The sequence below is a fragment of the Salmo salar genome, chromosome ssa26 (assembly GCF_905237065.1).
Source record: "Salmo salar chromosome ssa26, Ssal_v3.1, whole genome shotgun sequence".
Classification (NCBI taxonomy): Eukaryota; Metazoa; Chordata; class Actinopteri; order Salmoniformes; family Salmonidae; genus Salmo; species Salmo salar.
In genome coordinates, this window is record NC_059467.1 from 14462718 (window position 1) to 14477221 (window position 14504).

The window sequence follows — 14504 nt, forward strand, 5'->3', positions numbered from 1 at the left end:
GACTGTTTCACTGGCACACACTGAATTCTGTTCTGGGATTCATCCAATGGCATTGAGGAGTACACCAGTCACTGGCTTCATCAATAAGTGCATCGATGACGTTGTCCCCACAGTGACCATACGTACATACCCCAACCAGATGCGGGACTTTAACCTGGACATTTATAAGAATCCCTCTATGCCCTCAGACGAACCATCAAACAGGCAAAGCATCAATACAGGACAAAGAAATGTATTGTACTACACTGGCTTGAACGCTCGTCGGATGTGGCAGGGCTTGCAAACTATTTCAGACTACAAAGGGAAGCACAGACACGCTCGCATCAAGGTAAGACACACTGAAGCATGCATGAGAGCATCATCACTTCCGGACGACTGTGTGATCACGCTCTCCGTAGCCGATGTGAGTAAAACCTTTAAACAGGTCAACATTCAGAAGGCCGCAGGGCCAGACGGATTACCAGGACGTGTACTCCGAGCATGCGCTGACCAACTAGCAAGTGTCTTCATTGACATATTCAACCTGTCCCTAACGGAGTCTGTAATAACATGTTTCAAGCAGATCACCATAGTCCCTGTGACCAAGAACACTAAGGTAACCTGCCTAAATGACTACCGACCCGTAGCACTCACGTCTGTAGCCATAAAGTGCTTTGAAAGGCTGGTCATGGCTCACATCAACACCATTTTCCCAGAAACCCTAGACCCACTCCAATTTGCATAACACCCCAACAGATCCACAGATGATGCAATCTCTATTGCACTCCACACTGCCCTACCCACCTGGACAAAAATAACACCTATGTGAGAACGCTATTCATTGACTACAGCTCAGCGTTCAACACCATAGTGCCCTCAAAGCTCATCACTAATCAAATGACCCAGGGACTAAACACCTCCCTCTGCAACTGGATCCTGGACTTCCTGATGGGCCGCCCCTAGGTGATAAGGGTAGGTAGCTACACATCTGCCACGCTGATCCTCAACACAGGTGCCCCTCAGGGGTGCGTGCTCAGTCCCCTGCTGTACTCCCTGCTGACCCATGACTGCAGGCCAGGCACGACTCCAACAACATCCTCAAGTTTGCCGACGACAACAGTGGTAGGCCTGATCACCGACAACGATGAGACAGCCTAAGGAGGAGGTCAGAGACCTGGCCATGTGGTGCCAGGATAACAATCTCTCCCTAAACGTGATCAAGACAAAGGAGATGATTGTGGACTACAGGAAATGAGGACCGAGCACACCCCCATTCTCATTATCTAAGTGAGTAACGGGGTTGTAGGGAGCAGGTTGAGAGCTTCAAGTTCCTTGGTGTCCACATCACCAACAAACTATCATGGTCCAAACACACCAAGACAGTCATGAAGTGGGCACGACAAAGCCTATTCCCCCTAAAAATTGTCAATGACTCCAGCCACCCTAGTCATAGACCGTTCTCTTTGCTACCGCACGGCAAGCGGTACCAGAGCGTCAAGTCTAGGTCCAAAAGGCTTCTAACAGCTTCTACCCCCAAGCGATATGACTCCTGAACAGCTAATCAAATGGCTACCCAGAATATCTGCATTGTCCCCAACCCCTCTTTTACACTGCTGCTATTCCCTACATATTATCTATGCATAGTCACTTTAACTCTATCTATATGTACATATTACCTCGACTAACCTGTGCCCCCGCACATTGACTCTGTACCGGTACCCACTGTATATCACCTCACTAATGTTATTATTGCTACTCTTTAATTGTTTGTAACTTATCTATTTTTTACCTAACTATTTTTCTTAAAACTGCATTGTTGGTTAAGGTCTTCTAAGTAAGCATTTCACCGGCGCATGTGACAAATACAATTTGAATTGACCAGCGGAAGCAAAATAGCCCTATAACATAAGACCCACCACCATATTTTACCGTAGATCCTTTATGAAGTACTTTTCTGCATATGCTTCCGTTTTTTGACGCCAGACCCACCACTGGTGTGCGTGGCCAAAGAGCTCCATTTTCATGTAATCTGACCAGTGTTGTTATCCTCGCAAGGGGAGGGAGCTGGAGTACTGAAAACAGAAGTGCCATTACTTAAACAAAATATCTTTCTCTGAGCAATTATATAACTAAAATGTCATATTTTCAGATTTTTTTGCAAACAATATGGCTCAGTATTTGTTTTATTTTAAAGTATTTTTTGCTCATCTTGATCAAGGGTGCCAATAATTATGGACCTGACTATATACAATTATTCCACAAATGTACAGTATTGTCACGTCCTGGCCAGTATAAGGTTAATTGTTTTTGTAGTTTGGTCAGGACGTGGCAGAGGGTATTTGTTTTATGTGGTTCGGGGTGTTGTGTTTGTGTAAAGGGTGTTTGATTTAGTATTTCTGGGTTTTTGGTTGATGGTCTATGTGGTTGTATTCTATGGTTAGTCTGGTGTGTGTGTTTCTATGTTTGGTTAATTGGGGTTGGGACTCTCAGTTGAAGGCAGGTGTTGTCTATCTGCCTTTGATTGAGAGTCCCATATATTAGGGTGTGTTTGTGTGTTTGATTTGTGGGTGATTATTCTGTGTATAGCCTTGTGCCTTACCAGACTGTTTATTTGTCGTTTTTCGTGTTTTGTTATTTTGTATGTTCATTTTTGAGAGTAATTAAAAATCAAGATGAGCATTCACGTACCTGCTGCGTTTTGGTCCTCATTCACCGACAACAGCTGTGACAAGTATCAAGTTAACGCTCAGTCTGAGTCTGAGTCTCAAGTCTGAGAAGCTGACAGTCTCTTATTTGAGGCTGTCACAAAATGTACTCTCTGGGTGGGGAGGTAGCTTGAGCTATTTCCCTTGTGATTGTCAGATAATTATAACATGTTGTAGAGACACAAGAAAGATGAGAAGGTTCACTCCATTACCTTCCTGCCAGCAGTATCTCTCCTCCTCCTTTCACATAGCTATGAATACCAATTAGTGGAATCAAATTGACTGCAAGAGCATTTTAAAATCAACCCCAAATATTTGTTGCTTGGGCTAGCAATGGGTGCATCGTTGACACATTGTCACCGAATCAGTCAGACTGTTAAAACCAAATTACAAGGACAGGTGAGTACATACCATGGTTACCATTAATGTTATGCGATTTCAGTCATATAATATAGGAAAGAGTGTTTTCAAATCAACCATGTTCTTGCGCCTTGCAACAGCCTGATCCTATTTCCAAAGATTGCGAAGTCTTAATTTAAATTGGCACATTTAATTTACCTCTGCAGTCAACTTCATTTAAATGATGGATTGCTTTGTATGAGTATAATTGAACTTTTGAAAAGGAGAAGGAAATAGTGGACAAGCTATCAATTAAACAAACTTGAGCTGCCACTTCATTAATCAGGGAGGAAAGGTTCTGCACCCCGCTGGAATGAGAGGCCTGGCAATCAGGGGAAGGCCTGACTTAAAGGGACAAAGATATACCCTTCTCTTCACAATGTGGCCCTAATGGACAATGATTGAGATACCTGTGCTGACACTGGTTAATTCCAATGAGTGCGGATTTCAGACAGCATGAGAAAATAAAAACATTTGTTCCCAACATTGATGAATAGGCAATCTGTGTGCACACCAAACTACTATCTTAAAACTACAAAATGGGATACATTGAGACCATTTCAACACATTGGCCAATGAGAAGAGATGAATGAAGATTAGGATTCGATTATCAGGAAAATTTGGCTTGTTGCTTGGCTGGAGTAAAAACTTGCACTCCCTGTCTCCCACACAGAACCTCTTGGGGTAATAATTCCACCCATACTACGGAAGGTACTGGTTGAAAACACTTACAAGCATCAAAACCTGCCAAGAACAAGACAGTGGAGTAACTCAAAGACTAACTTCTACGACAGGTTTGGACATTTTAGAAATACAGCACCTTTTACAAAGAAGCCGCAAGAAACTCACCTAGGCTCTTGCCAAGCTCTTCAGAAATCAAGACAGCCATAAAAGGTACCAAAAAAATTTCAATATCAAACCCGACAACATTGCTGAGGAACTGCTCACGGCAAACACTGCCATCCTGACCAACTTGCTATCCACTCTTCAAAGGGATCTGAAGAACAGAGAAGATGCTCACAGACTGGTTACATGATTGTCAAACTTCCAGAGATCCTTGATATCTTTTCTCTGAGCTTATGGACTGCCCTCTTCAACCACAGGTTTTCAATAGGGTTCAAGTCCACAGACTGAGATGGTCATAGCAAAATGTTGATTTTGTGGTCAATTAAACCGTTCTTTGTGGCTTTTGATGTGCTTATTGTCTTGTTGGAAGATCCACTTGCGGCCAAGTTTCAGCCTCCTGGCAGAGGCAACCAGGCTAAAATGTCCTGGCACTGGGTAAAGTTCATGATGCTGTTGACCTTAACTGGCCCCAGGACCAGTGGAAGCAAAATAGTCCTATGACATCAAAGATCCACCACCACATTTCAAATCAAATCAAATTGTATTTGTCACATGCGCCGAATACAACAGGTGTAGACCTTACAGTGAAATGCTTACATACTTCTTAAGGCTAGGCGTCCCACTAGCGGGACACCTGTCGACAACATCCGGTGAAATTGGACGGCGTGCAATTCAAATAAATAATCGTAATATTATACATTTATGAACATACAAGTATCTTATATTGTTTAAAAGCTTAAATTATTGTTAATCTAACTGCATTGTCCAATTTACAATAGGCAAAAGCATACCATGCAGTTGTTTGAGGACGGCACCCCACATCAACATATTGTTCAACCAGCACAGGCTTCATAAAATCACAAATAGCGATTAAATAAATCACTTACTTTTGAAAATCTTCCTCTGTCTGCAATCCCAAGGGTCCCAGCTTCAACATGAATGGTAGTTTTGTTAGATAAAATCCTTCTTTATATCCCAAAAAGTCTGTTTAGTTGGCGCCATCGATTTCAGTAATCCACTCGCAGACAAAGGATTCCAAAAAATCTACCCCTAAACTTTGTTCAAACAAGTCAAACTACATTTCTATTTAATCCTCAGGTATCCTAAAATGTAAATAAACTATAATATTTCATAGGGAAAGTAGTATGCTCAATAGAAATGTAAAATTAGCAGGCGCACCTCCTCTTCATTGCGCACCGACAGACTGATTTTGAACTGGGACTCTGTACAAGAACTCAAAATTCTTGCTAATTTTTGAAGAAGCAAGCCTGAAACAATGAACAAAGAATGTTGACATCTAGTGGAAGCCATAGGAATTGCAATCTGGGAGCTGGAATTACACAGAACCCATAGCTTTCGATTATAAGAGCCTCAGAGCTTAAAAAGAAAACATCTGGTTGGTTTTTCTTTGGATTTTTGCCTGCCATATCAATTGTGTTATAGTTTCATACATTATTTTAACATTTCTACAAACTTCAAAGTGTTTTCTATCCAATGCTACCCATTATATGCATATCCTGGCTTCTGGGCCTGGGTAACAGGCAGTTTACTTTGGGCACGTCAGTCGGGTGGAAATGTAGGAAATGTAAACCCCAGGACTTTTCTATACGGCATTGGCACTTGGATTTGGCGTCACAATAAGGATTCATAAGCAGAAAAGAACCCCAATTACTCACTTAGATAATTCCTTTGATGATACAGCAATAGAACTACAAGGATATAACCTATACAGAAAAGACAAGGAATTCCTAGGGAGGAGGTGTTGCTGTATATATTCAGAGCCATAGTCATGTGAGCTTAGAGAGGATCTTGTGTCAAATGTTGTTGAAGTGTTGTGGTTGGATGTTCACCTGCCTCATCTAAAGCCTTTTCTTTTGGGATGCTACTATAGGCCACCAAGTGCTAAGGGGTACACGCAATGCCGTCGGGGGTACGCCAAATAATAATAATCTTCACATTTTCAAACAGTACATTTATATTTTCCAACAGGGCTATACATTTGGGTGAGGTTTTTTTCTTGCCTGAGTAGCCTTGTTTCACTGCCAAAAATAAAATGTAACCATCTAATGTTCAGCGAAATAACAACACAATGTCAAATACAGGTAGCCTAGTCAAATAATTAACATCCAATCACATTAACTGTTACTCTCTCACGGAAAACCTTCACTCTTGCGCAGACATTAACAAATGAAACATGACAATTTGAAAGATAAGCCACAGGAGTTTTTTGAGCGAGAATAAAGACGACTTTCGAGTAGTAAGTCATGTAGAAAAGCAACAGATACCATTAATAAGAAGGGGCTAGAAGCGTCTGATATGGTGTGCTACCAAGTGGCTAGGACAGGCAAGCCCCATACTATTGTGGAGGACTTCATCCTTCCTGCTGCCGCGGATTTGGCTGGGAAAATGCTGGGGAAAAATGCCTTCATCAAACAATACTGTTTCACAATGCATCAATGACATTGCAGGAGATGTTTTGAAACAATTACTGCTTCGCATACAAGCCAGTGAATTATGTTCGTTACAGCTGGATGAGTCAACAGACATGGCCAGCCTGGCACAGCTCCTAGTATATGTCCGTTACATTTATGGGGGGGTCAATTAAGGAAGAGATCCTATTCTGCAAACCACTGGAAACCAGGACAACATGAGAGGATATAATTAAAGTACTGGACAGCTTTGTGACATCAAATGGACTTGTGGTCAAGATGTACTGGTATCTATACTGATGGCGCAAAAGGTATGACAGGGAGACATAGCGTGCAAGCAGTTGCTCCCGACGCCACTTGGGTACACTGCAGCATCCACCGAGAGGATCTTGCTTCCAAGGGAATGCCTGACAGCTTGAAAGGAGTTTTGAACACTACAGTGAAAATGGTTAACTTTGTTAAAGCAAGGCCCCTGAACTCTCGTGTAGTATCTGCATTATGCAATGATATGGGCAGCGACCATGTAACGCTTTTACAACATACAGAAGTGCGCTGGTTATCAAGGGGCAAAGTATTGACACGTTTTTCTTAATTGAGAGACGAGCTTAAAGGTTTTTTTCCTTTACTGACCATCATTTTCACTTGTCTGACCGCTTGCATGATGAGTTTCTCACACGACTGGCCTATCTGGGTGATGTTTTTTCCTCGCCTGAATGATCTGAATCTAGGATCAAATCAAATTTTATTGGTCACATACACATGGTTAGCAGATGCTAACGCGAGTATAGCAAAATACTTGTGCTTCTAGTTCCGACCGTGCAGTAATATCTAATAAGTAATCTAACAATTTCACAACAACTACCTTATAGACACACAAGTGTAAAGGAATTAATAAGAATATGTACATATAAATATATGGATGAGCGATGGCCGTGCGGCATAGGCAAGATGCAGTAGATGGTATAGAGTACAGTATATACATATGAGATGAGTAATGTAGGGTATGTAAACATTATTTAAAGTGGCATTGTTTAAAGTGACTAGTGATACATTTATTACATCAATTTTTTTAATTATTGAAGTGGCTAGAGATTTGAGTTAGTATGTTGGCAGCAGCCACTCAATGTTAGTGATAGCTGTTTAACAGTCTGATGGCCTTGAGATAGAAGCTGTTTTTCAGTCTCTCGGTCCCAGCTTTGAGGCAACTGAATTGACCTCACCTTCTGGATGATAGCGGGGTGAACAGGTAGTGGCTCGGGTGGTTGTTGTCCTTGATGATCTTTTTGGCCTTCCTGTGACATCGAGTGCTGTAGGTGTCCTGGAGGGCAGGTAGTTTGCCCCCGGTGATGCGTTGTGCAGACCTCACCACCCTCTGGAGAGCCTTATGGTTGTGGGCGGAGCAGTTGCCGTACCAGGCGGTGATACAGCCCGACAGGATGCACTCGATTGTGCATCTGTAAAGGTTTTAGAGTGTTTTTGATGACAAGCCAAATTTCTTCAGCCTCCTGAGGTTGAAGAGGCGCTGTTGCGCCTTCTTCACCACACTGTCTGTGTGGGTGGACCATTTCAGTTTGTCCGTGATGTGTACGCCGAGGAACTTAAAACGTTCCACGTTCTCCACTACTGTCCCGTCGATGTGGATAGGGGGCTGCTCCCTCTGCTGGATTAGGATAAATTGGAGCTCTTTTCTGTCTGCATTAACAAAGACAACACGCAGGTCTTTCCATCATTGTATGATGTTTTGTGTGCAAATGAACTCAAGCCTACGGACAATGTCAAATATGATATAGCGAAGCACCGGAATGAGCTGGGTGCGCAATTACTTTCCCGAACGATACAAACAACTGGATTCGTTATCTCTTTCATGCCCTGCCTCCAGTCCACTTACTGATTTCTGAACAAGAGAGCCTTATTGAAATTGCAACAAGCGGTTCTGTGAAATTGAATTTAATCAGAAGCCACTGCCAGATTTCTGGATTGGGCTGCGCTCAGTTTCTTGCCTTGGCAAATCACGCTGTTAAGACACTGATGCCCTTTTAAACCGCGTACCTATGTGAGAGTGGATTCTTGGCCCTCACTAGCATGAAAATGAAATACAGGCACAGACTATGTGGAAAATGATTTAAGATTGAGACTCTCTCCAATACAACACAAGATTGCAGAGTTATGTGCATCCATTCAGGCACACCCTTCTCATTAACCTGTGGTGAGTTATTCACAATTTTTGATGACCAAATAAGGTTTTATATGTAAGATGTTTAAATAAAGAGCAAAATTATTTATTATTATGACCTTGGTGCTAGAGGGGGTATGCAGCTGGAGGTTTAATGTTTGAAGGGGTACGGAACAATAAAAAGTTTGGGAAAAAAAACAAAAACATTTTGCATTAATAACTCACTTTTTTTCAAGTAACAGATAAGGGAGCTTCTATCCCCCTCTCGGAAACAATCAGAAATTATTCAATTAAAACCAGAGCGAGACAGGTCTATGCAGAAAGATTCAGAGAATGCTGGCAAAGTCTGATGAACTTGCAGTTTTAAGGAAGTTGCTAACTAGTGTTAGCACAATGACGTCTATGGCGACTACCAGCATGCTAGTAGATACCATAGACTTCCAGTCATTGCACTAACGCTAGTTAGCATAGGGTCACAAAACTAACTTCCTTCATACTGGATGTAGATACATAAAAATGGTATCCATGAGTTCACATGACTCTGGGGAAGTAGTAATCTATTGCCAAAATACCGAAGTATCCCTTTAATAGAGAGGTTTATTTTCTGCTTGACTTGAACATTGACTGATTAGCAACTAGCTGTCCTCTCAAGAGGAAGCTTCTAAATGTGACTAATGCCTGTAATATGATCCAGGTTATCACTCAACCAACTAAAGTGCATACCAATAGTGATGGATTTGTGACATCCACTTGTATTGATCATATCTTCACTAAGGCTGCAGAGCTTTGCTCCAAAGCAATATCAGTTCCTATTGGATGTTGTGGCAATAACATTAAAAGCCAAAGTGCCAAAGGTCAGGCCTAAAGTCATTTGTTGAAGATGTAAAACATTTATGTTGGTCTGGTGTGTATGAGGAAGTGAATCCAGATTAGCAAAATTATTAATGCCAATTGTTGATCAGCATGCACCTGTCAAGAAATTAACTGTGAGAACTGTTACAGCCCCCTGGATTGATGATGAATTGAAAAAGTGTTTTGCTCAAAGAATTTATGCAGAAGAGGTGACAAACAAGTCAGGCCTCAGCCAGCTGATTGGTTGACACACTGTAAATTGAGACATTTTGTAACTAAACGGATGATTCCACCCTACATATCAGCACCCAAAGCAAGTGAGGTCACTGAAATTCTAAACACGGGGTTACAGTCAGTATCAGAATGGGGGATTAATAATAAACTTGTCTTAAATACATCTAAAACTAAAAGCATTGTAATTGATTCAAAACATTCTCTTAGACATAAATCTCAATTGGAGTTACGCATAAAGGGTGTGACCATTGAGCCAGTTGAGGAAGCTAAACTTCTAGGTATAACATTGAATGGTCAATTACCATGGCCAAGTCATATTGACAAAGTTGTTGTGAAGATGGGTAGGGGTAGGTCTGTTATAAAAAGATGTTCTGCGTTTTTGACACAAATCTACTGTACTAGTTGTTCAGGCTCTGGTCTTATCTCATCTTGATTACTGTCCGGTAATATGGTCAAGTGCAGCAAAGAAAGACAGTAAATCTGCAGCTGGCTCAAAACAGAGCAGCACGCCTTGCCCTTAAAATGGTGTAAAATAGTCATATGTTTGAGAAATTGAAGTAATAGCATTTCTAAGGTATTTGAATATCGCGCCACGGGATTCCACTGGCTGTTGACTAGGGTGGGACGCAAACGTCCCACCTAGCCCAGAGAGGTTAACAGCACATACAGAACTAACATCAACAACATGCATGCCAGTCATTCCTGGTTGAAGGTTGACGAGAGATGAACTGCTTCTCTTCTATAGTAGTTATGACAAATATCACTGTGATAAAATTCCAGATTGTATGCATAATCATATAACATATAGCACAGACACCCATACATACCCCACAAGACATGCCACGAGGGGTCTCTTCACAGTCCCCAAGTGCATAACCAATGTACGGCAACGCACAGTATTATACAGAGCCATGATCGCATGGAACTCCCTTCCATCTCCAATTACTCAAGCAAACAGCAAAATTACCTGAAACAAATTGACAAAACAACTTCTCAGGGACTGTGAAATTGTTGCGCCTGCTCCTTCTCCTCCCCTCCCCTCCGGGGTACAACGTCGCCAGAGTAAAAACCTCCAGTCCTGGGATTCATCATTACGCACACCTGGCACTCATCATTACAGACACCTGTGAATCATTATGATTCACACCTGGACTCCATTACCTTCATAATTTCCTCCCCTTTATATGTCACTCTCCCATGTTCACTCAGAAGTTGGTATTGTTCTTATTTGTCAGCGTACTGCCTTATGTTAGTGGTGTGGTCTTGTTATTTTATTGAAACATTGCTCCTGCTTCAACGCCCTATCATTATAGAATACCAACTCAAAATATGGAAGCAGCAGGACAACCGGACATCTCCCAGATGATCAATAACCAAGGTGACCTTCATCAACACCATGATTAGCTGGCTCAACTGGGGACAGCCATGGAAGATCTTCTCCGCAGTCTGCACCTCAACAGCCGACGATATTCTAGAGCCAGTCTCCCCAACGAGTCAGCACACCAGCCCATTCAGCAACCCGCTAGGTCAGCGATGCCCGTCTATCCCTCCCGGAGAAATGACGGGACACCTTACAAATAGCGTGGCTTCCTCCTTTTGTGCTCCCTCTATTTCGCACATCAGATGGGAGCTCCCACCACCGAGAGGTCTAAGGTTGCCACGGTTATTTCTCTGCTGACTGGGCGGGCATTGGGATGGGCTACGCCCGTCTGGGAGAGAGGTGGAGGAGCTTGAGTCTTATGAGTGGTTCATGGCTCTGTTTAAATGTATTTTCGATCATCCTGCGGCGGGCAGAGAGGGAGGTGAGCATCTGCTTCAGCTCCAGCAGGGGAATCAGACGGCTGCTGACTATGCGCTTATCTTCGGGACAGTAGCAGCTTCCAGTGGATGGAATGAGCCGGTGCTCTGCACGTTATTTAGAAGAGGTCTGCGCGAGGAGGTCCAGATGTAACTGGCCTGCCAAGCTGACAACCTCACCCTGGATGCACTCATTGCGATGGCCATCCATCTGGATAACCTCCTCCGGGAGCGTCGGCATCTCCATCACTTCTCTCCCTCCTTCAGCGAGTGTTCGGGATCACAGCATGAACCCATGGAGATAGGGGTCACACGCCTTCCCACGGCGGAACGATGCACACAGATACAGCTGGGGCTCTGTCAGTACTGTGGCCTGGGAGGGCAGAAGCACCAACAGTGTCCTTTACTTCAGAATCTGGGTCCACCAGAGTAGAGGGACGGTCACATGATGTTACATCCCCTGGAATACTCACTCCTGGTCCATCTACTGCTCTTCCTGTTATTCTTTTTAGTATCCATCACTCTGGCTGACTGTCCTTCATGCCCTGTGTCTACAGCTTTAGTGGATTCCGGTCACCTCCCTCCTCAAAGGTGGGCCTCGTAGGTTGGTTTGGTCTCCAGCAGCCGACGAGGCCTTTCGTCTCTCAAGGGGCGTTTCACCTCCGCCCCCTTTCTGAAACACCCAGATCCCACTGCCTTTTGTGGTTGAGGTAGATGCATCGGAGGTGGGTGTGGGGGCAGTTTTGTAAAAAAAACAGGGGGACCCACTAAAATTGGATACTTGTGCTTTCTTCTCCAAGAAAATGTCCCCCGCAGAGGAATGTCGGCTATTGGGAGCTCTTGGCCGTGAAGTTGGTATTAGAGGAGTGGAGACACTGGCTGGAGGGTGCCAAGGAACCATTCGTCATCCTCACCAACCATCGGACCCTTGAGTACATACAGATAGCAAGGAGATTGAATCCGCGCCAAGCCAGGTGGGCCCTCTGCACCTGTCCCAGGTCCAGTGGTTTGGTACGTAGATGTGGACATCCGCCAGGTTCTAGAGAGGGAGCCCGCACCCTGGAATTGTCCTCCCGCGCGCATTTACGTTCCCACAGGGATAAGGGATCTGCTGCTGACCTGGACACACACAGCTGTCGTCGCTGGACATCCAGGTATTTCTCGCACCATCCATTCCATACTGAGAAATACTGGTGGCCTACCTTGGTGCAGGATGTTACGCAGTATGTCAACTCCTGTTCTGTGTGTGCTCAAACGAAGTCCCCCCGGAATGCTCCAGCAGGGATGCTCCTGCCGCTTCCCGTGCCTCAGCGAACTTGGTCCCATCTATCCCTTGACTGTTACTGATCTTCCCCCTTCTGATAGTTTCACCACCATTCTGGTGGTAGTTGATAGATTCTCCAAATCATTTTGTTTAATCTCTCTTCCTGGTCTTCCCACTGCTCTCCAGGTTGCTGAGGCACTGTTGCTGAGGCACTCAGGTCATCCGGCATTATGGCCTTCCGGAGGACATCGTCTCGGACCGTGGCCCCCAATTCACATCCCGAGTATGGAGGGCCTTCTTGGAGAAGCTCAGGGTCACAGTTAGCCTCCCATCCGAATATCGGCCTCAGTCTAACAGGCAGGTGGAGAGGATAAATCAGGGTCTGGGGAGGTTCCTGATGAGTCACTGTCAGGACCGGCAGGGTGAGTGGGCACATTTCCTTCCTTGGGCAGAGTACGCCCAGAACTCTCTACGTCACTCCTCCACTGGGTTGACCCCCTGCCAGTGTGTTTTGGGTTTCCAGCCAGCCATGGACTCCAGGCCAGAGCACAGCTCCTGCTGCGGATGAGTGGTTCCGGCACATGGATGTGTGGAACAATGTGCACGTGAGACTCCGGCACGCCATCCATTGGCGGAAGGAAAGGGCAGACCCTCTTCATGTCTCCTTTTCAGGCCGGGGGTTCCTGGTCCCCTAGCTGATGCTGTCCCCCACGACACCCCTCCACCCCCCCGGACATCGATGGGAGCCTGGTGTACGCTGTCAGATCCCTACTGGACTCCCGACGTCGTGGGGGTCGGCTCCAGTATCTGGTGGACTGGGAGGGGTGTGGCCCAGAGGAATGGTGTTGGGTTCCGGTGGAGGACATTCTGGACCCCAACATCATCTGTGATTTCCACCTTCGCCCACCGACCCGCTCCTCGGTCGTCCCCCTAGTCAGCGTCGTCCTGCGGCTGGGGCCACACGTCGGGAGGGGGTGGGGGTACTGTCACGTCTGCTCCTTCTCCTCCCCTCCGGTGTACAACGTCACCAGAATACTAACCACCGGTCCTGAGATTCATCAGTACACACACCTTGCACTCATTACTCACACGTGTGAATTATTATGATTCACACCTGGACTCCATTACTTTCATAATTTCCTCCCATTTATGTCACTCTCCCATGTTCACTCACCAGTTGGTATTGTTCTTGTTTATCGGCGTACTGCCTTGTTAGTGTCGTGTTTTGGTTTTATTAAAATGTTTCACCTGTTTCCGACTCACCGCCCCATTACAGAAATGGCACACGCAGACACACTATAACACTAACACAATCTACACACACATTATTATTTAGTTGTATTGTTTATATATCGTTGTATTTTACATTCGTGTAACTTTTCTTGTCTATCAGTGTGTTACTTGTCATTTTTTTTGTGTGGACCCCAGAAAGAATAGTTGCTGCTTCAGGAAAAAAGCTAATGGAGATCCAATAAACCAAACCTACATCTTTGTTATGGGCAATTTTGATTCTGTTTTAGACAAAATCCTGGTTGCCAGGAGACTGAAACTTGGCCACAAATGGATCTTCCAGCAAGACAATCACCCGAAGCACACATCAAATTCAAGAAAGAAATGGTTAATTGGCCATCTCAGTCTCTGGACTTGAACCCCATTGAAAACCTGTGGTTTGAATTGAAGAGGGCAGTCCATAAGCACATATGGAGGATATCAAGGATCTAGAAAGATTCTATATGGAGGAATGGTCTAAGGCAACAAATAACAGACTCTTAGAATGATCTTATTTGAACGACTCATCTCTAAGTATCCCGTTACATTTGAGTCAT